The sequence below is a fragment of the Megalobrama amblycephala genome, linkage group LG11, assembly GCF_018812025.1.
Source record: "Megalobrama amblycephala isolate DHTTF-2021 linkage group LG11, ASM1881202v1, whole genome shotgun sequence".
Lineage (NCBI taxonomy): Eukaryota > Metazoa > Chordata > Actinopteri > Cypriniformes > Xenocyprididae > Megalobrama > Megalobrama amblycephala.
The window spans coordinates 33,914,373-33,941,433 of NC_063054.1; the positions used below are offsets into that span (position 1 = coordinate 33,914,373).

Genomic DNA, 27,061 nt, shown 5'->3' on the forward strand with positions numbered 1-27,061 from the left:
CTATACTCACATGATCCAATGCATGCATGCAGTATGCATGACGGACATTTGGTAAAGATCCATTTGAGGGTTATATTAGCTGTGTAAACTTTGTAAATGCACTGCATTATAGTTGAGAGCTCGGGGGCAAGGGAGCGCAAGGATTTAAAGGGGCCGCGCGCTTAATCGGTGCATATTTAATGATGCTTCAAAAAATAGGCAGTTAAAAAAATTAATTAAAAAAAATCTATGGGGTATTTTGAGCTGAAAATGTACAGATACATTCAGGGGACACCTTAGACTAGGGGACAACCTTACATCTTGTAAAAACTGGTTCTAGGGCACCTTTAATTAGAAAGTCATAAGTCTGTCTACTATTTCTACCATCTTTCCCAGAATTCACCTCTCAAGGTGTTTCCTGCTGTTCTAGCTGAGATTCTCTTCTGTGGTCTCGTCTGCTCTCCAGATACTCATTATAAATTGGAGCGCCTTGAGTTTCTCTGGGTGGGGATAAATGACTGAATATGAGGCACATCTCGCTCGCTCGCTCGCTCTCTCCCACACCACGTACGGCCATGTGGGGCAAGGAGAGCCGCTCTGGCCCCTGTGATCTCCAGCAGAGCCTGGATGAGCTCTCTCTGTCAGGAGCAGAACCTCCCCACCCTCCTGCGGCCCATCAATCACTGCTGTAGGCTCTCTCAGATCTCCACGCAAAACCCTTCATTTACTCACTGGCTCTGTGTGCTGCTTCACATGGGAACATTTAGGAGGGGGAAAAAAAAGGAAAAAAGTCCCTTTGTCCCTGAGTTTTTGAGGAAGGGGGGCTGGATTTTCACTGATGCAATGTAGTGGATAATCATCTATTATTAAGGATCCAGCCCACATATATTTTAACAGATTTATAGCGGAATTACTTCTCTCAGACTTTGCAGTAAATCACAAAGGTTATGCAATCCATGAGGAACCACCCCATCTCCTCCTGAACAATTTAGGACTTTCTATCAGTCTAATGTGTTCCAAGTAGGATTGCTGAAGTTAACGTGCATTAATCTTTGAGATGAATCGTTTAACATTTATTATACTATAGGGTTGTTGAATGCTTTAATCGGATTGGCTGACATACATTCTAAGGTGTGCAATTATTTTCAGGGAAATACACGGCTAAAGTAGTTCCAGGCAGGTCTTGACCGGATTACAGTTCCATATCACTTCGCCAAAGGACTTTGGTTATTTCAATAGATCCTTACAGACTACAACCGCAAAAGAACCAAAACCCACAACCACACTGACCAAGCAAATAAATATAGTAAACAATAGGATGAAAACAATAAATCGTTTCCATGATTTTTGCAACAAAATTACGTTTTATTATGAACAGAAAGCACATTGTTACATGCGCCCTGGGTCCGTGCTCTCTGCACGTGGATCTCCAACTCCGTTGTCCCATCCCATCCATAACAGAATACTCAGCCATGTGTGTGTGTTTGAGTGTATCTTATAAAGTGTCACTGATGGGAAACAGGTGTGAGTGTGTGATTAGTTCCTAGGTGGGGAATTGTGGGAAATGGAGTCCATATAATGAGAAGAGAGCACGGACCCAAGGCACATGTAACAGACATACTCACAAAACATACATCTCACACACTCACACAGAAACGTGTTGTCAGCGCTGCTCTGACAATTTTATCAGTAAAAAGTTTAGTAGCTTAAAAGCTACATGACATTTCTGACTAGCAAGGTAATAACAGCCTGTTCTTGAAGCAGATAAACTTACAGTTTCGCTATTAGAGACGCTGCTGCCGAACACTGTTGAGAGACGCACAGACTCAGGTAATTCACACACGCTTAATCTCTCTCTCTCTCTCTCTCTCTCTCTAATAATTGCATTAATAACTGCATTAGTCTGCTATCAATGGCTAAAGCTTCAGTTACTAGCTCTAAAATGAGGTTTTGGAATTAGAAACAGGCGTGGGATGAGATGTGTAAAAAATTAGTCCTACAAACGAGTATTTTAAAGAGTTATTTCACACAAATATGAAAATTATATCATTAATTACTCACTATCATGTCGTTCCATACCCGCAAGACCTTCATTCATCTTCGGAACACAAATTAAGGTATTTTTGATAAAATCTGATGGCTCAGTGAGGCCTCCATTGCCAGCAAGTTAATTTATACTTTCAAACGGCCAGAAAGGTATTAAAGATAAATTTACAACAGTTCATGTGACTACAATGGTTCAACCTTAATGTTATGAAGCAACAAGAATGCTTTTGTGAGCCAAAAAAACAAAATAACGACTTTATTCATCAAAATCTAGTGATGGGCGATTTCAAAACACTGCTTCATGAAGCTTCGAAGCTTTACAAATCATTTGTTTTGAATCAATTCCTAAACAATTATGACATTACTAAGCCTTGTTTACTGAAATCACGTGACTTTCACGCTTCGAACCACTGATTCGAAAAAACAAATGCCACCCCATATTTTTCCCGATGTGAGCCGTCAGCTCCACTACAATTTGGAGCGGTTAAGGCCCAGGTATACTTCATTTTCCGCATCCCACTCCGTCTCGCGCACAGTTGAGCACGCAAAGCCTTTCAATGATACTCCTTTGCTCATGAGTGCGGAAAGACGCGTTCGGCGCCTGCGCACTATCTACTTTTCAAGCGCTCAATTCACCCGCACGTGCGCTGTTGTACGCGCACCGTCCGTGGTCACAAAAATTCAGCTGATTTTTTTTCTCTGAACAGTGGCCGCTGTTCAGAGAATCAAAGCTAGTCAACAGTCTAGTAAACGTTGGCAACCTCTTTAAGTTATTCTTGACTGTGCCAATGATCACCGCATCGTGTGAAAGAATTTTTTCTTGGTTGCGCCGACTGAAAACATACGAGAAACACCATGAGACAGGAGAGACTCGGACATTGCAGTAATGAACACTGAATGGTCCATGCATGTGGATTTGGATAAAACAGTTTATCGCTTTGATGCTGTGACTGGTGAACGCATTTTAGCTCTTCACAATGGTGTGTAGTGGAAGGGGCACGCAGGGGTATTACATTTTTCTTATTATGCTACTTTTATTATTAAATTAATATTGCAATTCACTTGCACCGCAATCATAGCGCATCACCGCATAACTGACGATAATAAAAAGATAGCATACTCCTCATTTAAAAAAAACCCTTAACACGAAATTCTTCTCAATTCATGAAAAATCCTAATTTTTTCTCACTATGGGCCACAAGAGAAATATTAAGAAAATAAATTAGATTCATCTCGCATTGTCTCTTTGTCTACGGAAGAGGATTAGGGCCAAGCAATAATAAAAAAAAATAAAACCATCTCGAGATTAAAGTTGTTAAATTTAGAAAAAAAAGTCGAGATAAAATGTTGAGAATCAAGTCATTAAATTACGAGAAAAAAATCATTAAATTTCTAGAAAAAAGTCGTTAAATTACGAACAAAAATCCGTTAAATTATGAGAAAAATGTCATTACATTTTGAGAAAAAAAGTCAAGATAAAATGTTGAGAATAAACTCATTAAATTATGAGAATAAAGTCATTAAATTATGAGAATAAAGTCATTAAATTATGAGAAAAATGTTGTTAAATTATGAGAACAAATTCGTAATTTAACGAATTTGTTCTCGTAATTTAACGACTTTTTTCTCATAATTTAATGACTTTATTCTCAACATTTTCTCTCAACTTTTTTCTTGAAATTTAACGACATTTTTCTCATAATTTAACAAATTTGTTCTCGTAATTTAACGTTTTTTTTCTCGTAATTGAATTACTTTATTCTCAACATTTTATCTAAACTTTTTTCTCGAAATTTAATGAGTTTTTACTCGTAATTTAATGACTTTATTCTCAACATTTTATCTCAACCTTTTTCTCGAAATTTAACAAATTTTTTCTCGTAATTTAACGAGTTTATTCTCAACATTTTATTTCGACTTTTTTCTCAAAATTTAACTAGTTTTTTCTCGAAATTTAACAACTTTAATCTCGAGATGGTTTTATTTTTTTATTATTGCTTGGCCCTAATCCTCTTCCGTACTTACAAAACATGTGCCGTTAATGTAGCGTGCCAAAAGCTCAGCCAGTTTTTACTTTCATTTTCTGTAGTGAATAATTGACTGGCGTTTGAGACTTCACCCGCATAACTCAAAGTTTGCACATTGTTTGTGTGATATCCACTAGCTCGCCTTCATAGTTTAAAATGGTCATATTTTCAATATTGCAATGTGGAATTTTCCTTTATCACCAGTTGCTTGCAAAATGATGGACAATGATTCACAAATCGTGCACGTCATTTCCCGTGATAATAAAATGAAGAAAATTATTAAATTAATGAGTAAATAAACAAGTAACAATCAAACTTAAAATTGCTTGTGTAAAATTTCTACAGGTACAAAAATATTTTATTTTATTTTCTTGCCCCCCCTAACTTCGAGTCAAATGTCGACCATGGTAGTAACGGTAGTATAAGCGGATTAATCAATGACCGTTGAATTATTAGAACATAATGCACACCCAAGGTAGTAATTCGGCCACAACGTGAAGCGGAGCAATTTATTATTATATATTAATATAATATTAATATATTATATGAGATCTTATGATGATGATTATATATTTATGTCAACCAGTCACAGAAAGGACTACAAAAATCCTTGAAATTGAACTAGCACTTAATTTAATGAATCAACTGACAGCTGTAGTTCTAGGTCTTGATCTTATTTACTACTTATTCATCTATTTATGTATCTGCTTTTGGCTGTTTTGCACACCAAATTTTGGTTTGCATTTGGTATAAGAGAGTGGTAGTAAGAGAGTGACTACATAATAATTTGTCAAATGTAATTGCCCAGAGAAATGTAGAGGGGAAAAAAAAAAAACGGCATTAAAGAAAAATGGGCAAACGGACTCGCATATGGCAGCAATCTATGATTGAAAAGCAAGAAAGCTGTTATTTAGACATGAGAGTGAAGGGAAAATGCTTAGTCAACTGAATCATCCAAACAGCAAATAGCAGGAGTGACACAGAGCACTGAACTGAACCTGAGTGGGTGCTGTATGCCGTCTATTCTGAGCTGGCCAATGTTGACCTCATAACCCACTTACCAAACTAAAAGCCCTGTTTACTGGAAGCATGTCTCACAGCAGACAATAAAAGTCTAAGAGACAACCGTCATTCCCACAGGACCTCCTCTGACCTACTGATCCCACGCGTTTGACTGAGATCCAGGGGTCAGAGCGTCGAAACACGCTGATGCCATGGAAAGAGTGACAAGTTGGAGAATCATCACTATTGATATCATATGATCAAGCGATTATTAAACACGTGGCTTATGTCAGAGCGTGATGATAACTGAGTTTGATAACAGCATCACATCTCTATGTTTAGAGTGTTTACACGCGTATAAGAGGTGCTGACAATGGGCTCTTTGTACGTGTTTGGTGAGCAATCCATACTACATAATAGTAATTATTTAGTCATCCGTTTAAGTCACATATTAATGGTGTTGATCGTCACGTGTGACATGAGAGCATGTTTACAGCAGGGTTGTGTGTCATTCAGAACTGAATTTGAATTAAATGTGAATTGAGTCAGCAAATGTAGTTCAGATTTGAATTTAAGTGCAAGCAAAATTGAATGAAATTCATCAACTGTTTTTAAAACCACATTTCATTTTTAGTATGAATTACCCATAAATATGTTGTCTGTACATATATGTGTGTGTTTAGTCTATATATTTATGTGTAGTGTTGTATATGTTTATCAAATAAATATATTTACTATACAGTTAATTTTATATGTTTATTTAATATATATTTAATTTTATCATTATATGTATCAGGGTGGAGGAGCCTTAGTTTCCTATAATGTTCCAATTTGTTAAATAATTAATAGACTTGAATTTTTATGACAGTAATTATTTTCATACAGTGATCGGAAAGATCTTGTATTGCTGTATGGCAAAATTAAAAACAGTTTTGTTTTGACAATATTGAACTTAGTTTAATTAGTAAAAATATGTCTAATCAGCTCAGGAAACCGATATATTCTTCACATCACGAAATAATAAAACATATATACATATGCTTGAAAAAATATGCACAAATAGTGAAATTTTATGTTATACACTGTAATTTTTTTAAAACAAATATTACTGGAGTATGTTTTACAAGAAAATACAATTTCAGTCTTTCTACATGTTTAATTCAGTGTTACTTGCAGTTTCTTTGTAATTATTTCTGAAGTTTACTAGCAATTACTGAGTAAAAATTGTTTCTACACCCAATTTTTTATCAGTGTATGTTGGACTAATTAAATTTTTCTGCTGAATTAGTACATTTCACTTGCTGTCATACTGATTCAAATTCAAACTCAATTCAAATTCACACTCAGTTCTCAATATTGCCAAACCCTGTTTAACGGTGTATGTTTTAGATTCTGCTAGTTTGACTGCACACTGAGTTATGTGATTGTCTTTTTATTAACCCTGCTCCCTTGTGTACTTCCTGTCGTAGACCTCAGAACCTTGTAGTGATGGGGGCTTAAAGTCCCCGCCCACATCAAAAAGATCCCCAACCCTTCCTGACCCCACAAGATGGTGGACACCCGCCTGCTGACTACGCCCCCTCTGTTCGGGATGTAATGAAGGAGCCATCAAACAGCATTTATAATCTTGAAGCAGGACGTTTTTAAAGTGGTCAGCTCCAGGAGCACTGGAATTGTTGAGCGCAATTTGCGGTCTCTGCATTTTCTTGTAAAAGAGCCACGTCCTGGCAGAGTTCAGTTTTTTTAGTGGATTTGGAAATGCAGAAGACATTTTATATCGTATAACCATCTCATGCTAATTTAAGATGAGGAAGAGTCATTCATTTGGTTTTGAAATGGAAATGTCGGTATATTAATATGACAAAATTACGTAATCGTACATTTTTTTGTACCTGGAAAATGAAAATGATAGCTACTGCTGGAATTTCCACTGCTTCACTGAATCTAACGTGCAATTAGAAAAAAACACAAATAATGATAATTGTCATCATAATTTAATTGTCGTTAGTATCATCATTATTAAACAGGCTGTAATAGAAGTGGTATGTTTTAATACAGTAGTCAGTGAAATAATTACAAAATATGTTGGTTCAGTCACTCTGAGGTGGTCTTGAACATTATTGACTGAAGTACATCTAAATCTTGCTGACAACTTTAGAAACTAAAATCACGTTTCCCAGACAGACTTTACAATTTTACAGCTCATAAATGTCTGTTCTTTATATATTATCTTCAGGTTGTATTGAGGTAAAACATCATGGCTTACATTTTGTTAAAACGATTTTTGATGGACTCACTTCAGGAAAAACTGGGGCTGCATCTGAAATCCCATACTTCTCTACTATATAGTAGGTGAAAAAGAATATGTGACAGGAGCAGTCTGTTCGAATTCACAGTACTCATAAAAGATCAGGCAAAAAGTTCCCAGATGACTAACTACTTCCGGCGAGATTCTGAAGTGTGCATACCATGGACACTTTACTATCCCATGAGGCCATGGGAGAGGATTTGTGAATTGCAGTGAAGCGACGAAACCGACGCTGGTAGGCCACATGATAATGACAATATGGCGAATGTAGATTACATACATACTACACACATTCATACTATATAGAACATACTTTTTTAGTGATCACAAAGTAAGTACTTATTTAAAATAAGTAACTACTGAACAAAGTATGCAATTTCGGATACAGTGTAGTTTACAGTGCTGTCCTTTTTGTCCCCAATTCCTCCCCTAGTGGTCGACAAGCTACGTCCCAATTCGCCTTCTTATACTACGCCCCAAAAGAATGTACTGTTTTGTGAAGAAAAAGTACATTCTTTTGAGTGTGTATCAGAAGAGTATGCAATCTTCGGGACATAATTGCATCTTTAATGGACGTTCTGTTGCTTAGTTATGCAACATGTAACCATTTAAAACTGCACTGTCAATCATCTTGTCAGAGTTAAAATCCTCCAAATTTAATTTCCAACCGTTTCGGAGAGAAATGTAGTCGCACGTTGATCTGCCAATCATGTGGAGAACTCTCTTCATCAGATGCATTTAAAAGTTGATGACCAAACGTATCATTATAAAAGCTCACAATGCTGTTGCAGATGAAATATAATGTGGATAACATTTAAATATCTTCTCATCAGGTTAGATACTGATTGTTAATCACTCAAACCCCTTCATCTTAACCGTCGGTCTCACACATCCGTCATGTTTGTAGTGGTTTTTTGAACACTTTTTATTCATATTTGTAGTTTTAAACGAATCCTCGTCCATAGCGCAATGTGTTATGGGCAATATTAGCCGTTAGAATGTGCACGGATCTGCACTTCAGATTCTAACCGGAAAAAGTAGACCATCCGTGTGTTTTTGGAATACTCATTTCAACATACTACGATTTGGGACACACTAATTCTAATTTCAAATACTATTTAGGACAGATATTTAGTATGCGAGTTGGGATGCAGCAACAGTTGTTTATTTTGTTTGTTTTTTTGGTTTTAAATTGAGAAAAAAAATGTGGCATTTTATTTTTCAAAAAAAAAAGAAAAAAGAATAATGTGGAAAATACATAATGTTCAAAAGTTTGGAGTCGGTAAGATTTTTAAATATATATTTTTTTAAAATTCTTATGCTCACCAAGGCAGCATCTACAGTAAAAACAGTAAAATATTAGCATAATTTAAAACAGCTCTTTTCCATTTTAATATACTTTAAAATTTAATTTATTCCTACAATGGTGAAGCTGAATTCCAGCATCATTCAGTGTCACACGATCCCTCAGAAATCATTCTAATATGCTGATTTGCTGTTTAAGAAACATTTCTAATTATCATCAACTCTGAAAACAGTTGTGCTGATTAATATTTTAGTGGATACTGTGATACATTAAAAAAAAAAAGAAAGACAAAACAAAATATATTTTTTAGCTGCTTGTTTTCTCAACTGTTATGTGGTTGCATTAAAATAATATGGACTTCTTAAGTCTCAGCCTTTGTTCTGACTTCCTTTGGCTGGGTTCAGTCTTTAATTATTGAGGTCGAGCCGTTCCAATAATTACGACCTAATACAAAACTAAAAATGACATCATACCTCCTCAATAAAAATACCAATTCTTTTGGAATTCACTGCTCTTTCTCCTTAATTAATGATGCAAACTTTAAAGCACAGAACAGAGTGGCAGACAGCACCAGTAGGACAGACAGCCTTTAGGGTATCATGGGACGGTCCAAATTAAAGCATTGTCTGTACAGGAAGGAAATGATTCAATACGCTGTGCTATTACTTCCTATTTAACATCCTTGTATTATAAACGAATAAAGGCAGGCCGGCTGGGATCTAAACACTGTCCTTTTTATTTATGTGTCTTGCCCTGGAAATGGTCGGAAGCTGACGGCTGCCAGAATCCCTATAGATATTTGCCTCGTGTGCGCCGGAGGTTGTTATCAACATGGCTGTGATAAAGGATAAATGATGTCTTAATAGGCTCGCCCGCCGAAAACTTCACATGTGTGTACCAAGCTTAAAAATACAAGCCTTTGAATACAACCCCCTCACATATTGAGGGCTTCATAAATCACTCATACACACACCGGCCAGTGCACTCTTGGCATGTCATCAGACGGCCCTCTGGTGACTACTCCTACCTGTCATTCTAGAGAAGCCACGACTTAATTAATGTATAGCAATCGAATTCCTCTGCCTCAGAACGAACACACAGTCTCTGTATCTCGACTTCCCCGGGATTATTTTTCTTGGTCCTTGTTATGCTACGCCGCAGTGCACGTTTGGATATTTATGGATCTGTAAAAATGCACAAGGACGAATTAAAACTCAAGCTGCTGGGACAGCCCCTAAGTAAACAGGGGTGTTTATTCACATGATCCGGGGTTTGATGTGTTTTTGCTGGATGACAGATGAATTTATCAGCTTCACTTTTGTCACACAGCTCCATCATGCTCTGTGAGGCTTTTCAAGGGAAGTCTGAAACCCGACTGTACAAATGTGAATAATTTATTTAATTCTGGAAAACGTCCGGATATATCCAACATCCCATTCTGGTTTAGATATTCAAGGTCACATCATATACCTATATACAGTACTGTAGATTCTGTATGCATCATTGTGCTCGCTTAAAGTTGAGGATTTGAATCATATGAAACTTAACGATTTCAGATATGATTCCTATGAATGATTCTGGTTCTTTAAAAGAACTAAAAGAATTGGAATTCCGTTGCAAAATGATAAGATCATTTCAAAATATTATATTATGTTATATTATATTATAACAAATAAATGAGGTAACATTTGTCATTAATTCATTTTTATAAAATACCACTGGTAAAACTCATAACGCACATCTTTAAACTGATCTAAGCCTTAAGTACAACATAACAGTCATTTGTAAGCTAAAAATAAAGGTTGTTTATTGGCAATGATGGTTCCTCGAAGAACCTTTAACATCCATGTAACCTTTCATTGCACAAAAGGTACTTTATAATGGGGAAAAAAGGTTATTTAGATTAAAATGGTTCTTTTAAGAACTTTTCACTGAAAGGTTCTTTGAGGAACCAAGTAATTCTATGGCATCGCTGTGAAACCTTTACTTTTAAGAGTGTTTACTTCACTACATAGAACCAGCTCAAAAGAATCATTTTTGATTCACTAAATGAACAGGTTTATAAGAATCATTCGTTCGAAAATTGGAACAAAGAGGTTGTGCTGTACGTTTTTGATTCGCTAATACACATTTACAAAAGAAAGGTTCTTTATTGGCACTGATGGTTCTATAAAGAACCTTTATCTTCCATGGAACATTTCCATCATACAAAAGGTTCTTTACGGTGGTAAAAGGTTCTTTAGATTATTAAAAGGTTCTTCACATTAAGGAAAAATGGTTCTGTTAAGAACTGCTCAATGAAAGGTTCTTTGAGGAACCAAAAATGGTTCTTCCATGGCATCGATGCGAAAACCCCCTTTTCGAAACTTTATTTTTAAGAGTATAAGAACCAGCTCATAACAGTCGGAATTTGTGCTCTACACACACAGCAGTGAGTATTGAAAATGCACACACGGTGAACACACACCTGGAGCATGGGCAGCCTTCTTTTATTTATTGTGGCAACCGGGGAGTGATTGGGGGTTAGGTGCCTTGCTCAAGGGCACCTCAGTTGGGAGTAATGAGAGTGGAAGAGAGCACTGTTCAATCACTCCCCTGACCTAATATGAACTGTTTTTCACTTAAATTTCACTTTAATTTCACTTAAAGGAGATCCACCGTTGCCTGGCACAAGTCTTTCGAAAGGGTCTTAACAATCTTAAAGAAATCAGATGGCATGGGAGGTTTTATTCTCTCTCTTTTGTTTTCAGCCAGGTGTAGATTAGATCTTTTTTGTTGCTGTGTTGGAAAAATAGAAAGCAGAGCTTCCAGCGTGTCCATAACGCGATAGTAAAAACAAACAGCTGCGGCGAGTGTTTGGAAAGAGCTAAATGAATCCCAGGTACTGCACTGTACACCCAACTGCCTTAATCCTGTTAAGACCTGTCAATCACAAACAAAGAAATCTATGGAGTTGGTAAAAAAAAAAAAAAAAAGAGAGATTGTGCTCTTCTCAACTCCTGAATCTGCAATTCTTGAATCTGGACTGGCCACAGAGTACTCGGGTGCATTAAAATGTTATCAGTCAGTCATCATGATAAATGAAAAAATCCTGGGTAGACCTCAAATGCCATGAGTGTGTGTGTGTGTGTGTGTGTGTGTGTGTGTGTGTGTGTGTGTGTGTGTGTGTGTGTGTGTGTGTGTGTTTTCATCTCACACATCATTTTCATATCATTCTGTCAGTTTGGACCGGATTGTGCACTATAATCATCCTAAATGATGCGAACGTGCCTGTGCTGACATGTTATTTACATTTTATGTCAATTACTGTGTTAAAGCATTCTGACACAGATTGTGATAGCTTATTACATATATATACATACATACATACATACATACATACATACATAATATATATATATATATATATATATATATATATATACATTATATATATATATATATATATATATATATATATATACACACACACACACACACACTTGACTTGGTGTTAATTATACATTAAATTACATTGCATTAATAATAGTACTTTTACAAAACACAATTTATATTAAATGTATAACTAAGTATACATAAACTATATTATTAAATTGTATAATACACATATACTGTACACATATATATTTACACATGTGCATATTTGATATGTCATCATTAATGTTATTATATCTATTTACTATATATTATATACTGGAATTTTATATATTATATAGTATATATTATTATATATATATACACGTGTGTGTGTATAATTGTGCATCGCTTGTGTATCAAAGTTGATCATTGTTTTCCCTTACATTAATGAGGATGTCATAATGTGCTAAGACAGAAAATATTAGCTCTCAACTCCAACTCAACATCTGCACCAAGGAATGTGTCATCTCCTAACTAGCTTTTAATTTTCTTAGGGTTCGGTTTTGCAAACAGGGTCTTCTCCCTACGAGTCAGCGCGGCGAGAGCCTTCGCTCAGTAACAACACGCGGGTTCACAGCATCAACTGGGAATGACGGCCTCTCGTCAGCTAACACCCATGCCGGCGCCACAAGAACACGCCAAACCCTCCTGGAAAAAAACTTCACTGCTCTCTGGAGGGTCCTCGCTCGACTGTTCACTCTTTTCCTGTCTATCTTGGGCTGGGATGAAGTCTGTGTTTTTAGGAAAATTCCTCTGGCGCGACCCCGTAGGCCCAGCGTCTTCCCTGCGATCATTAGAAGCAGACCCCCGTCTTGTGTTTGTCCTATGCAAACAGCTCAGCTACCACTTCATCCATCTCGTTTAGCCTGCCCTGAAACTTCATGCTGCTCCTAAATGACGTTTTTTCCCTATTTTTCCGACACAATCGCATGGGTTTTCCTCCCTGTGGTCTCGGACCTGTCTGCTGCACCTCCTTTAGCTCCCACTGACTGCTGCCACTGCATCAAATATTTATCAAGGAGTTTCAAACATATCCGTAAATCAGCGGTGCATGTCTGTGTACCCTACGGCCGCACAAACGCGCAGACATCCTTCCTTGTCACATAATTCATCGCCAATGCTATTGAAACAGCGGGAAGAGTGAAGACAGGACATTTAAAAGAGGAAATATTGAGCAAGATGGTCGCACACGTGTATGTTTGTGCAATGTCGCCATCTTTTGGTGATTTATAGGGAAACGTTTTGTTGCAAGTTTTGGAACCAAAACCAAGACTAAAATAACTCACAGATAGTTAAAAAAAAAAAAAAAACAACATCTCCACCAAAAAACGTAGCATAACTGACAAGTGAATTCACCTCTGTCACCTCTAGGCTCTTTCTGGCATTCGAAAAAAATATTCGCCTTACATGTATAAGAATAATTTCCTCTGACAGATGTAAATGTCAGCGTAATAGCACAGAAAGCTTCATGTACTCATCATTCTGCCCACACTTAGATGTTCCCAGAGGCCGTGTTAAGAGGTAATGATGATGAGGGCAGTCAAATGAACTGGTCGCCAGTGAGCCAGGCAGCTGAAATTTCATTATTGATGGCATAGAGCATTGATGACGTGTGTGTATCATATTTTATATAAAAATGTATATAATATTTTTCAGATTTCACTAAAGGTTTAGACAGACACTGATAAATATCTAATGCAAGGCCCTATACACCTTTAGAGACATACAAATGTTTATGAATCCTAAGTAGAGGTTCATAGAATACTGAATAAATACATTGATTTTAGTGTACTTATAATTAATGAGATGAATTAAATATGTTCTAATGCCATTACCTTCATTTAAAGCTAACATCTTAAAGGGTTAATTCGCCCAAAAATTTAAATTCCGTCATCATTTACTCAACCTCACATCGTTCCAAACCCATAAGACTTTCATTCATCTTCGAAACACAAATTAAGATATTTTCAATGAAATCTGAGATTGACAGCTATGCCACTTTGACACTTCAAAAAAAGTCATAAAGATATCATAAAACTAATCTAGAGGTTTAGTCCAAGTTTTCTCAAGAGACCCGATCACTTTATATGATGAACAGATTGAATTTAGGCTTTTATTTGCATATAAACATTTATCAACGCACATGGTAAACAGAAGCTCAAGCATGCTTTCTTGACGTGCGAGAACCAATGAGGTTCATTCCCGTGATTTACGCAGCACATTTGAGCTTCCAGAAGAACCAATGAGGTTTGTTCTCACGTGTCAAGCAAGTATGGATGAGCTTCTGTCTATGTTCTAAGGGAGTTTAATATAAGTCTAATATAAGGGAGGTTCGCAACTATTTTTCAACGGCTCCGACTGTCGCTGGTGTCGGCAGAAATTGCCAGCTCTCCATTGAAATTAATGGTTGTGAACGGGGCTTTAGTATCTAAACATAAATGTACATGTATAAATACTACTAAGATAACATTCTGTAGGATAGGAGAACAAGATACACACAAAATGTGTTTTGCCATAACAGTTTGACCATAGATCTTAAACATTCCTTGCAAATGCATAAAACGTGGTAGATCAGTGCAAGGGAGAGCAGAGAAACGTGCAGCATTTGGATTCCATAACTCATTTACCTTTCACACCATCACACCTCAGTAGACGAGAGGAACTGGCAGCCTCAGTGCTTCTTGATATTGGCGACACAAGAGAGCTCTACCATCTCTCAGCTGCGGCCGATTTGGTTGCCTTGGAAGAACAGCGGCTAGAAAAAAAAATGAAAAGGAGAGGATTGGGTGCGTTAAATCAGTTCCACTCTCTTGTAAATTACAACCCTGCATTTTTAATTTCCTCTCCACGTACAATGTTATTCATTGGCGTCCAAGGCAAACACGGGCCGGCAGCCTTTGCTGCGTGCGAGAACAAACCGTCCTCTTTTGCGCTGTCAAAAACATGATGAAATGCACACATTCCTTATGTCAAGCTGAAAAGTTTAGAGCCTGTAGATCAACAGTAAAACAAAAGGGGCTGTTGGAAATGAAAGTGACTGCGGGATGTGACTGACGGGGTCCTGCCTCGGAATCAACCTCATTCCTGAACGAGAACAAAACTGTGTGAGGAGTTTCTTCTATTACACGCATGGAGTTTCAGAGGAGTCTTGTAGGTATATTGTATATACACTTATTTCATGCCAATGATGCAGCAATTAGAGACCAGTGTTTTCGTAATGTGCCTGAAGATATTGTCTTGGCAGTACAAACCACAAGATCAAATGCTGGGAAATGCTGTCATAATATTGTGTTTTATATCACAGGCTTTATCTTAATTCCATCTGAAAACCGTGAACCCTTCAATCATATAATCATTTTATGTGCTAGAGGAGATTCCTTCAGTCATGTAGGTTTTTTTTTCTCCCCCAAATGGTTGGTATTTATAGATTTTATGGATTACATATACACTGAAAAAAAAATGGTGTAGGATTTACTCAGAAATTGCTAGTAAATTTCAATAATAACTGCAAAGAAACAGCAAGTAACACATTGAATTAAATGTGAAATTTTAAAGTAGAAAGACTGAAATATTAATTTCTATTTAAACATTCTCCAATAATCCTTGTTTTATTAACAACAACTTAAAATTAATTTACAGTGTACATTTTTATGACTATTATTTATTAAAAAAAATATATATTTTTCACTCATCAAATTCAAATGGAAGCCGATATGCTGATTTGTAGCTACTAGCTGCCATCTGAACAGTTTCAATGAATGCAGATCAGATAGATACTTGGAGTCAAGAGTCACTTGGCTGTCCTCCATTTGCCTTGTATAAATACATCACCACAGGTTGGCAAACCTTTACATCACACCAAGAGTGATCAAACAGAAGTGCGACTGAGATTTGAGAGCTACTGTGGAGGGAAAGATTTCAATGAAACTACAGTGGAAAAACATCATACAGGTGTGAAACAACATGAGGAAGAACGAACAATGACATGGTAGCCCACAGTTGTACACAAGCAATTTTATCTGAGGTAAAGTTGTATTGCTGATGGATATATGTTATGTTCTAGTATCAAAAATAATAGTAAATAATCTTTATTTCTGTCATTAAGTAGAAGCTAAAATCTAATAGAACGTAGCAGGTCTAGCACTAGAGATTTAAATGTTCTTGTCCTAAATGAGATGTTCCATTCCAAAATCTTTCCTTTGGATCACAGGGTAGCAGTTTGACCTGGAAAAATCTGCTCTTACAGCGGCAAACTACAGCAGCTCAGTCATGACAATCAGCAATCGCCATCTGAACATTATACACACTTTCCTGCAACACTATATTTAATTAATTAGTTATTATTAACGCATTTAAAAATGTAAAAAAAAAAAAAAAAATTCTAAAGCTTTTCTCATTTAACACAATAACGACTTTAAATTGTCTTTTGAGGGTACTTTCTCAGCCAAATTAGGTGCGTGATTAATTTACAATTAATTGCCACTTAGTGTAATTACATAAATTTTAATCGCTTCACGGCCCTAATTTCAAAATGTATTCCTGTAATGGCAAAACTAAATTAGTCCAATCTTCAGTGTCACATGATGATTTGATTTTCTGCTCAAGAAACGTTTCTTTGATTATCATTTATTATCAAGTTTCATACAATGATGAATAGAGAGATTTATTTGAAATAGTTTTTTTTGTAACAAATGTTGATCAATTAAATGAATCCTTGCTGAATAAAAGTATTTCTTTAAAAAAACAGTTTAAATATAGCCTACATTAAACCATAATATAATGGACTCATTATGCAAAAATATGACCCTTGAGCCTGATTTTTGAATCTGATATGGCAATGAATAAAAGTTAGCTGAGTTTTTCCTAGATCGCATTGTAGATTTGAGGGGTACTGAGGGTCTGTGGCTGTGTGGATGATGAGGTTGGCGGTAACCATAACTAAAATTTACTGTTCGGAAGGAAACCCAGACATTTAACAAACACATTTTATGCTTGGACTCCTTTCTGAGGCACTCCATTGTCATTTTCACTTGGGACCAGCTCTCGTCAGAAGAAACCTCAATGCTTTGGATGTCTTAGCTGAGGCGGGAGAGCTCAAATGTCCCGTACTTTGTGTTTACACATTATTATGTTTTGGTTTGATTTCACGACAAGCCCAGTCTAAACCTGTGAATGAGAGGCGTAATAGTTCTGCTTATTTCATCCAATCGTGGAAAGAAAAAAAGCACACAGCACAAGCGCGTACGGAGACCAGATGTTTTCACTTGGGCATGTGTTTTGTTTTGCTTTCACAATGTTAGCGCCACTGCACTGGCAGCTCCAAAACACTTCAGCTGCCCGAACCGCCGTTTCAGTCCAACATGCTAATCAGATCAATGGATCCGAATGTGCCAAAACATCCCAGTAAGAGCAATAAACTGCAACACATTAAACAACCGACTACCACGTTGCATATTTCAAACAGATTTTGATAGTGAATCTGAACATTTTACATATGAAAATATTAAGAATGTCAATTACAATAACATTAATTTCAGGACTATTCTCAGTTACATGACCTCCTAAGTAAACCAACCTTAAAAGAATTAGCCGTTCATGCATATCACAGCGAGGTATGTACAGTAATTCCAGGCCTTACGATTATGTCTTGGCTACTTCGCAACCATCACAGTTTAGTCAGGTATGCACCATTGGACTCATAAATAATTTTGCCTTCCTCAGAAGAATGACAAGTGACGCCAGACAGGCGCGTTCGCTATAGCAGTCGGGCGAAAGAAACCCTTAATTATCCATTGGCTTGTGGGTCAAACAAAGTCTTAATGATTTGGAATGACAACAGAAGAATAAAAGTTTCCTCCAACCACTTCCGTCCCCCCATCGATAACCAGCAGACCTCAAGCTCTTGATGGCTTCTCCAGAAGGATACAAAGTCCATTCAACTGTGGTTGCTGTTTGAAATAAAGTGACAACTTTTTATGGGCTCTGAAACCTCAGAAACTTTTAGCGTCATGCCAAAACTGATCCTGGCAGATCTCTTTCATGGCGGCCTCTTATAAAATAAGGGATGCCTAAACGGAAATAATTCCCTGTAATTGCTGCCATCATAGGCGACGGATGCTTCAGAGTAATGGTTCATTTAGCTGACTTAACAGAGCCTACGCTAATCTGGATTTCAGCGGCATGCCTGATTTTTCCCTTTCAATCAATTGTATATTTAAAAAAAACATTTAAATTCTTTTTTTTTATATATATATATATATATATATATATATATATATATATATATATAATATTACCAATGATTGATTGACTAACATACAGTATATACACTTATGGAGGCACAACATTATGACCACCTTCCTAATATTGTGTTGCCTCCATGGATTGGACTTGTTTGTTCAGCACATCCCACAGATGCTGGATTGGATTGAGATCTAGGGAATTTGGAAGCCAAGTCAACACCACAAACTCATTGTTGTTCTCCTCAAACCATTCCTGAACCATTTTTGCTTTGTGGCAGGGCGCATTATCCTGCTGAAAGAGGCCACAGCCACCAGGGAATACCGTTTCCATGAAAGGGTGTACATGGTCTGCAACAATGCTTAGGTAGGTGGTACGTGCCAAAGTAACATCCACATGGATGGAAGGACCCAAGGTTTCCCAGCAGAACGTTGCCCAAAGCATCACACTGCCTCCGCCGGCTTGCCTTCTTCCCATAGTGTATCTTGGTTCCATGCAACGCACATGTACCAAGCCATCCACATGATATAAGAGAAAATGTGATTCATCAGACCAGGCCACCTTCTTCCATTGCTCCTTGGTCCAGTTCTGATGCTCACGTGTCCACTGTTGGCACTTTCGGCGGTGGACAGGGGTCAGCATGGGCACCCTGACTGGTCTGCGGCTATGCAGCTCCACACACAACAAACTGTGATGCACTGTGTATTCTCACACCTTTCTATCAGAACCAGCATTAACTTCTTGAGCAGTTTGAGCTACAGTAGCTCATCTGTTGGATCGGACCACACGGGCCAGCCTTCGCTCCCCACATGCATCAATGAGCCTTGGCCACCCATAACCCCATATCACTTTTTGAAACTTACAGTTCAAACTTCATATCTCTCTCTCTCTCTCTCTCTCTCTCTAATAACTGCATTAATAACTTAAAATTAGTTTGCTATCAATGGCTCAAGCCACTGTTACTAACTCTAAAATCACGTTTTGGAATTAGCAACGGAGGCGTGGGATGAGATGCATAAGAAATTAGTCCTACAAACAAGAGTGTTTTAAAGGGTTAGTCCAGTCAAAAATGAAAATTATGTCATTAATGACTCACCCTCATGTTGTTCCAAACCCGTAAGACCTTCGTTCATCTTCGGAACACAGTTTAAGATATTTTAGATTTAGTCCGAGAGCTTTCTGTCCCTCCATTGAAAATGTTTGTACGGTAGACTGTCCATGTCCAGAAAGGTAATAAAAACATCAAGTAGTCCATGTGACATCAGAGGGTCAGTTAGAATTTGTTGAAGCATCGAAAATACATTTTGGTCCAAAAATAACAAAAGCTACGACTTTATTCAGCATTGTATTCTCTTCCGGAATTCTTTCCATTGAATTGATTCCATTGAATTGATTCCATTGAACTGATTCCATTGAATCCTTTCATCTGTCAGCGTTGGTAATGCACTTTTACGTCGCCGTGGTTGTTTTTGGCGATTAGGACATCCGCGACATTTTGAAGCATCGAAAATACATTTTGGTCCAAAAATAACAAAAACTACAACTTTATTCAGCATTGTCTTCTCTTCCGGGTCTGTTGTCAATTCGCTTTCACGACTCCACTTCTTCTTCTTCTTCTTCTTTCCTGTTTTACGGCGGTTGGCATCCAGCTTATTGGTGCATTACCGCCCCCTTCTGCTCCGGACAGTGACGCTGATGACGTGTTATCTAGAGCGCCCGAGCTTCGTTTACAGTCTGAGGAAGACGCACGCTGTATTCAAGCTATTCTGCATTGTTTGTATTTTGGTATTGCTATATTTTTTAAAATGGTGCGTAAGTGTGCCTGTCGCGGATGTCCTAATCGCCAAAAACAACCACGGCGACCTAAAAGTGCATTACCAACGCAGACAGATGAAAGGATTCAATGGAATCAATTCAATGGAAAGAATTCCAGAAGAGAATACAATGCTGAATAAAGTCGTAGTTTTTGTTATTTTTGGACCAAAATGTATTTTCAATGCTTCAAAAAATTCTAACTAACCCACTGATGTCACATGGACTACTTTGAGGATGTTTTTATTACCTTTCTGGACATGGACAGTCTACTGCACATACATTTTCAATGGAGGGACAGAAAGCTCTCGGACTAAATCTAAAATATCTTAAACTGTGTTCTGAAGATGAACGGAGGTCTTACGGGTTTGGAACGACATGAGGGTGAGTCATTAATGACATCATTTTCATTTTTGGGTGAACTAACCCTTTAAGGACCTGACAAATGTCTTGAAATACAACATCTGAACAGTGTCTTGAGGTGTGGTAACCATAGTACTGTAAATATACACAGTGGAAATACTGATGGTCTATCACTTTAAGCTACAACCTCCCTCACCAACAATTACATATGACATTATTACATATTATATTATAAAAGTATCACATACAATCTTAATAGTCATTGTTTGATGTGGTTTTGAATTAGTAAGATGTGTTTCGAAAAAATATATGATCAGAAAATATTATATTATATTATATATAATTATCACTGAACGTGCTTTTTTTGTTTTGTACATTTTCTGAATATTTTAACAAATATTTCAGCCATTGAAAGAAACTGTGATTCCTCAGAATCTCCACTACGATTTCTAGATGTTGATTTTGGGATGCCAGTTGAGTGAAGCCAGCATTTGCTGAAAACATGTTTAGAAATAGGGTGTAGGTTGACATTTTCTCCATTTTCTGTCACACTCGATGTCCAACTCCACTGGACTTTCCTCTGAATGGGGCGGAGAGAAAGAAATCTCTATTTGGTTTGTAAGTGTGTCAGGATTCAAAGGCAAACAGGAAATGCAATTACTGTTCATTTGGTCGTGTGACCAGGCCCAATTTCACAGCAATTTCTGCGAGACACCATCTAGTAAGTAGTCCTAATTAGGACTTTCATCTCTTGCACAGTGTAAAGCAACCATTTGTGGTTTCATTCCATTGGAATTCAATACTCCTAATTTTCTACAAGCTGTTTATACTGTACACTCTCAGTGTGGACACATACGAGGACCTGGAACAAGCCGAGGCCTGTGTTTGTGGAACGCCACCATTAATAAACGGCCAACAAGGATTCAGTTACTATTTGACATTTTTGGGGCCAAAGGTTTCCTATTAGTCCAGGCTGGAGCTAAAATATACACTATTTTCATAACCTGGGTGGCAAATTAAAGATTATGTGTAGCTGGTTATACATACAGCATAAATTCAACATGTCTTGGGTCCTTGCAGTGAAACACACAAAGTTATATTGCAGCAAAGACACCAAATTTAAAAAACAAGTCATGAAATGTAAATACTGTAAATCTTAATAACGCTATTTTTAAAATTGGTAACTGCCAATAAATATATCCTATATATGTTTTTCTTTCTTTTGCATTTGTGACTATTAAAAGGAATCTCACCTCAACTTTCTTCCATGGGACACAAAATAAACACAACAAAGGACAAAAAAAAGCATAAACGCATCACTACAGTTTTATATATCACAATATGCTTTTATTGTATAGAAACGAGCAGTTCAGGGATTCTTAAAAACATCTTATTTTGTGTTCCAGAGAAGGAAAGTCAAACCGGATTGGTGAAAGGATGACAGAATTTTAGGGTAAATTATTCCTTATCCAACTTTAAATCATCTATGACACGAAGCATGATATGACTGGAAATATATACATTAAACACACTAAATACATTTGGAAAAATAAGACCTCGTCAGCTTGTGATTTAAATTTTTCCTCCTGCTTTAAACTTCTTACCAGTCATGATTATCCCTGGCAAGAGCTTATAAAAAACATATCATCTGTAATTTAATTGCTGAAACACCCACAATTAGTGGGGTAAGTTGTATTACATAGTCGTGGAGAATGTTTTCGGTCATCCAAGCCCTTTGCTACCTGTGCCAAGACACTGAGCCCAGCGGCACTTTTGCTGGACCACCCAAACTCCATGGAGGAAAAACCAACAAGGGTTTCTGCCACAGACTTAGCATAATCTCAGCCTCCTCTTAAAAACTTTGACAAAGGACTGTTCCCCCTTCATTAACTCACAGGCACACACTGATTGAAGGTTTCAGTTTTCCATGACTGGACAGTTTTGCAATAGGCTTCGTAAGTGAAGCAGGCTGCCCAGAGCTGCCACCAGACTGAGTAGTAGCCTTTGGCATTCACTTCAAACATGGACACGGTCTTCAGGAACATATTACTAAAACTAAATCCACTGTGCCAAAGAATGATGTTTTAAACCATTCATCTCACGGAGAATCATTATATTATGTTTCATTCTGATAGGTTTAATCAGAATGACCAATCATTTTATTGGTCATTCTGGTTTATGTAGCCTTGAAGAAACTTGAATGCAGGGTTTTTGTAAAGTAGCTAAATCATGAAATCTTTCTCCATCTGGTTGTGCAATACTGCTCTCTCTTGGTAGAGACTTAAGTTAACCGTCTCAGCCTGAAGCTTAAAAATAAATATGTAAAATAAAAACATAATTATATTTAACCAATTTTTTTTCATATAGGCCTACATTTAATTTATATACACTACTGTTCAAAAGTTTGGGATTGGTAAGATTTTGTAATGTTTTTACAATAATCTCTTATGCTCACCAATGCTGCACTTATTGGATTTAAAATTCAGTAAAACAGTAATATTGTGAAATATTATTATAATTTAAAATAACTGTTTTCTATTTCAATATATTTTAAAATGTAATTTATTTCTGTGATGCAAAGCTGAATTTTCAGCATCTTCACCCCAGTCTTCAGTGTCACATGATCCTTCAGAGATCATTCTAATATACTGATTGGGTCCTCAAGAAACATTTCTGATTATTATCAATGTTGGAAATAGAAATAGAATAGAAAGGTCAAAAGAACAGCATGAAATTCAACATCTTCAGTGGCGCAGCGGTAGTGAGAAAGGCTTGTAGAACAAGCATTTAAAGCAATCGACAAGCTCGCCTTTTGCCAAGCTCGCTCTTCTCCATTTTCCCATCACATATCATCAGAAAGGCATTTATTTTCAATAAAAAATTAAAAGTTCTAAAAGTAAGAAATAAAGTAGGAAATAAACTGCCTAACGAGTGTTTAACAGTATTAAAAGTGTTTATTGGGTAGGGTTAGGGGTAGGGAGGGGTTTTATTCTCCCAATAATTCAATCCATTTAATAATTTTAATAAATATAATTATTTTACACTATGATATTATTGCACCCTGTTGTACAAAAATACTGAGGTGAAAATAGCATCTGCCAATATAAGTAGCCTACAGTCAGACAGCACCTAATTACTACTTATTGCAAAGAACTGCTACTTTTATATGGTGTAAATAGAATTTTCACCTAATGTAAATAGCATATCACTAAGAAAAATAGCGTCTAATTGCAACTATTTGCAATTAGTGTAAATAGCAACTAGCATCTACAGCTATTTGCAATTAGTGTAAATAGCATATATCGCTAAGAAAATATGCTATTTTCACTTAGTGTAACAGCTTCTACAGTAATTGCTATTTACACAGTGTAAATAACATATATTGCTATTTGCATCTAGTGCAATGATTGCATCTAGTGCAAATAGCCGCTGCTTAAAAAAAAAAAAAAAAAAAAAATTAAAAAAAGAGTTTAACATTCTAGAAGGCAGCCACTTGCATAACAATAAATACATATCCTGTACTGGAGAGCACTAGTCCAGTCATGCCATCTGTCTTCAACATGTGATGTAGAGCTCTTGATCTAATATTGTGTTTGATAAAACACTAACATAACCACATCACAAACACCCTGATGAAACGCACACCACAGTAACATGAACAAGCTCAATAGATGCAGATGGAGAATTTCTCTTTTTAGTATAAATTTAAAGAACTATTATTTACCATTATATACCTTGAAAAATGAATGCTAATAATTTAATGAAATATAGTCAAAGGAAATATGCATAAATGAAAGCAAATGCATTTGTTATTCAGGGCAAATCCCTGGCTTGAATATAAATCTTGTTGTGTAAGAGCATGACTGTGAATTGCTGCATTATTAACAGGAAGATTTTTATTAAATGAAGAACATTCTCCTTCAATGTCTCCTCCTGATTAAAACACACAATTAAAAGATTTCAAGCAAATTAAAAGTACCCATTAAATGTGCAGCAAAAGGAATGCTCTAATTGGAAGGCATCATTTCTGAAACTGGTAAACTTTATACTATATTAGTGTAATATACAAGTTCAGACAAAAAAGAAAAAGATGGTGTAGTTACAGCTTCCACCAGCAGGGGCCATTCTAACCTTCCGAACCCTGACCCCATGTTCATTCACTACCATGGCAGTTATTTGCTGTTGTTTAGCCACTAGGTGTTTACTCTATTTATTATAGGTGCTTGTACCCTAGCTAATTTGTTTGTGACTCTCTTTTGTCTTCTGTCTCACCATCTCAGTGCATGAGAAGCTAACAGGAGACCTGTCTCCCCTGACAGCCTGTAAATCCTGTGCTCGATAGCGCAGCAATTGGACTGACAGCATAAGACTCTTACAGCTGCGCTCTGCCCGACCTCATTCATAATATGAAAGACATCTAAAACACACAGACAGATCTGGCATATTTAAAAAAAAACCTGTAAAGCAGCAGCTTTACAGGTTTCACAGGCAAGCCACACAACTTGATGTCACTTTAAACGCTGCTTCTGTGCGGTACGTCTAAATGTTTCTCGGCAGGCTGGGTATGATGAGTCTAAGATGCTCTTTTTGGGTCTTGTTAAATTAATTAGATGTTTTAGTTTAAAATTAATGTAGGCTGATTTGTTTATGGGACTGCAAGGGAAAGGTTTTAAATCATTTAAGAAACATCTGGGGAGCTTATGGTCTGACTTTAAAGAAAAACGGCGGAAAATATAGTTGAGGGATTCGATGGAGTCAACCTCCTCATTTAATCAAATACACTAAAAAGCTTAAAATTATTAAGATTTTAAATGTTTTTGAAAGAAGTCAAACATTCAGTAAAAACAGTACTATTGTGAAATATTATTAGGATTTAAGATAACTATTTTCTATTTGAATGCATTTTAAAATGTAATTTTTTCCTGTTACCCAAAGCTGAATTTTCAGCATCCGTCTTCAGTGTCACATAATCCTTCAGAAATTATTCTAATATGCCAATTTGCTGCTCAAGAAAATTTATTATTATTATTATTAATGTTGAAAGTAAAAGCTGCTTAATATTTGTGGAAACTGTGATACACTATTATTCAAATCTTTAATATTTTTATTAAGCAAGGATGCAAAAGTAACAGTAAAGACATTTATAATGTTTCAAAATATTTACATTTCAAATAAATGCGGTTCTGAAGGATCATGTGACACTGAAATTTAAAATATATTCATATAGAGAATAGTTTTTAAATTTTAATAATATTTCACAATATTGCTGTTTTTACTGGATCTTTTATCAAATAAATGCAGCCTTGATGAACATAAGAGACTTCTTTATTAAAAAAAAAAAATCTCAATCATTCGAAATTTTTGACTGGTCGTGTACGTTATTGGCATCTATCTACTTTACAATCATAATCTATTGTAATGGTTAGTAAAGTTTTTGGCTCAGTGAATGAACACTTTAAGAGTCTACTATTACATTCTTAAAATCTCACTAGGTTTGAAGCTGGCAGCCTTTAAAATAAAATTGTGCTTAAAGAAACTAAAGGTTGTGAGGTGACAGCAACTTCCAAACGACCACAGCTGCCATTGATCCCTCTGTAATTACATACATTTCCTAGAATCTGTTTAGCATCGGTTAATCTGTTTCAATACTGTGCCGAACTAAGTCACTAATGCATCTACAAATGAAGCCCAAAAGCCTCTGGAAAGTCCCGGCACTCATCTCTATTGATCACAGGCGATGGTTCAAAGACCACTTTCACAATCAATTGACTGGAACTATTGAGAAAAGACTTTATGCTGAAGAACAATAAAGGTAAATACTTGATTAACTTGATTAACTTGATTGAGGTTTGTGCGCTTACAGTTGTGCATGCTGGTCAAGAGAAGGGTTTCTTGAGAACCACAAGACACTGAAGACATGACTTTTGTTGCAGTTTGGTGGCGTGTGTCCCCTGTACTCTACCAACTAGGGGACTAAATGCTCATTTTCACTGTTCAAAACAAATGAAAAGAAACCTAGCATTGGGGATTTGTTGCTTTTTCAGGTAACACTTTAGTTTAGGGTCCAGTTCTGACTATTAAGTAGTTACTTATTAGTATGCGTATTAGGGCTGGGTTTCTCAATTTCTCAATTTTAATCAATTCTCTTTTTTAACAAACCGACATTGATTCTTAAATCCCAAGAATTGATTAGTCTAGTCTGTTTTCAGTTGATGAATGAACAGAACATGTAGGGCACCTCCCACTTAATAAATCGCAATAATCTTTGTGCTTTGTTACTTTTGATGTGAAGCAAAGTCTCAGATTTCAAATGACGTCCATCTTATTATGAGAGTCAAAAAATAAATACTGTTTTGACGCTGGTTAATGTGGCGTGATAGACTGCTGTAGTGAGAAAAAGAGAAGCAGCAGAACAGAGCACATGTGAACATCCTCTCATCCGCTTTAATACCAGTCACAGCGTGGAATAAACATGAATAAACATCTGAAGGTATGTGAAAAGATACAGTACAACTTACCGAAATCCGTATCATGTCTCATGTAATAGCTTAATCAGTGTTT

At 36.5% G+C, this 27,061-nt stretch overlaps 1 protein-coding gene across 7 annotated transcripts in view; it reads right to left on the reverse strand.

Moving 5' to 3' along the window:
- runx2b (RUNX family transcription factor 2b) overlaps nt 1-27,061 on the reverse strand; it is a 150,619-nt gene that overhangs the window by 109,109 nt on the left and 14,449 nt on the right. For all 7 annotated transcript variants that reach the window (XM_048207625.1, XM_048207626.1, XM_048207623.1 and 4 more), the window contains exon 3: nt 14,713-14,840. The gene's annotated coding sequence lies outside the window, so the exon portion shown is untranslated. The remainder of the gene's footprint in view (nt 1-14,712; nt 14,841-27,061) is intronic.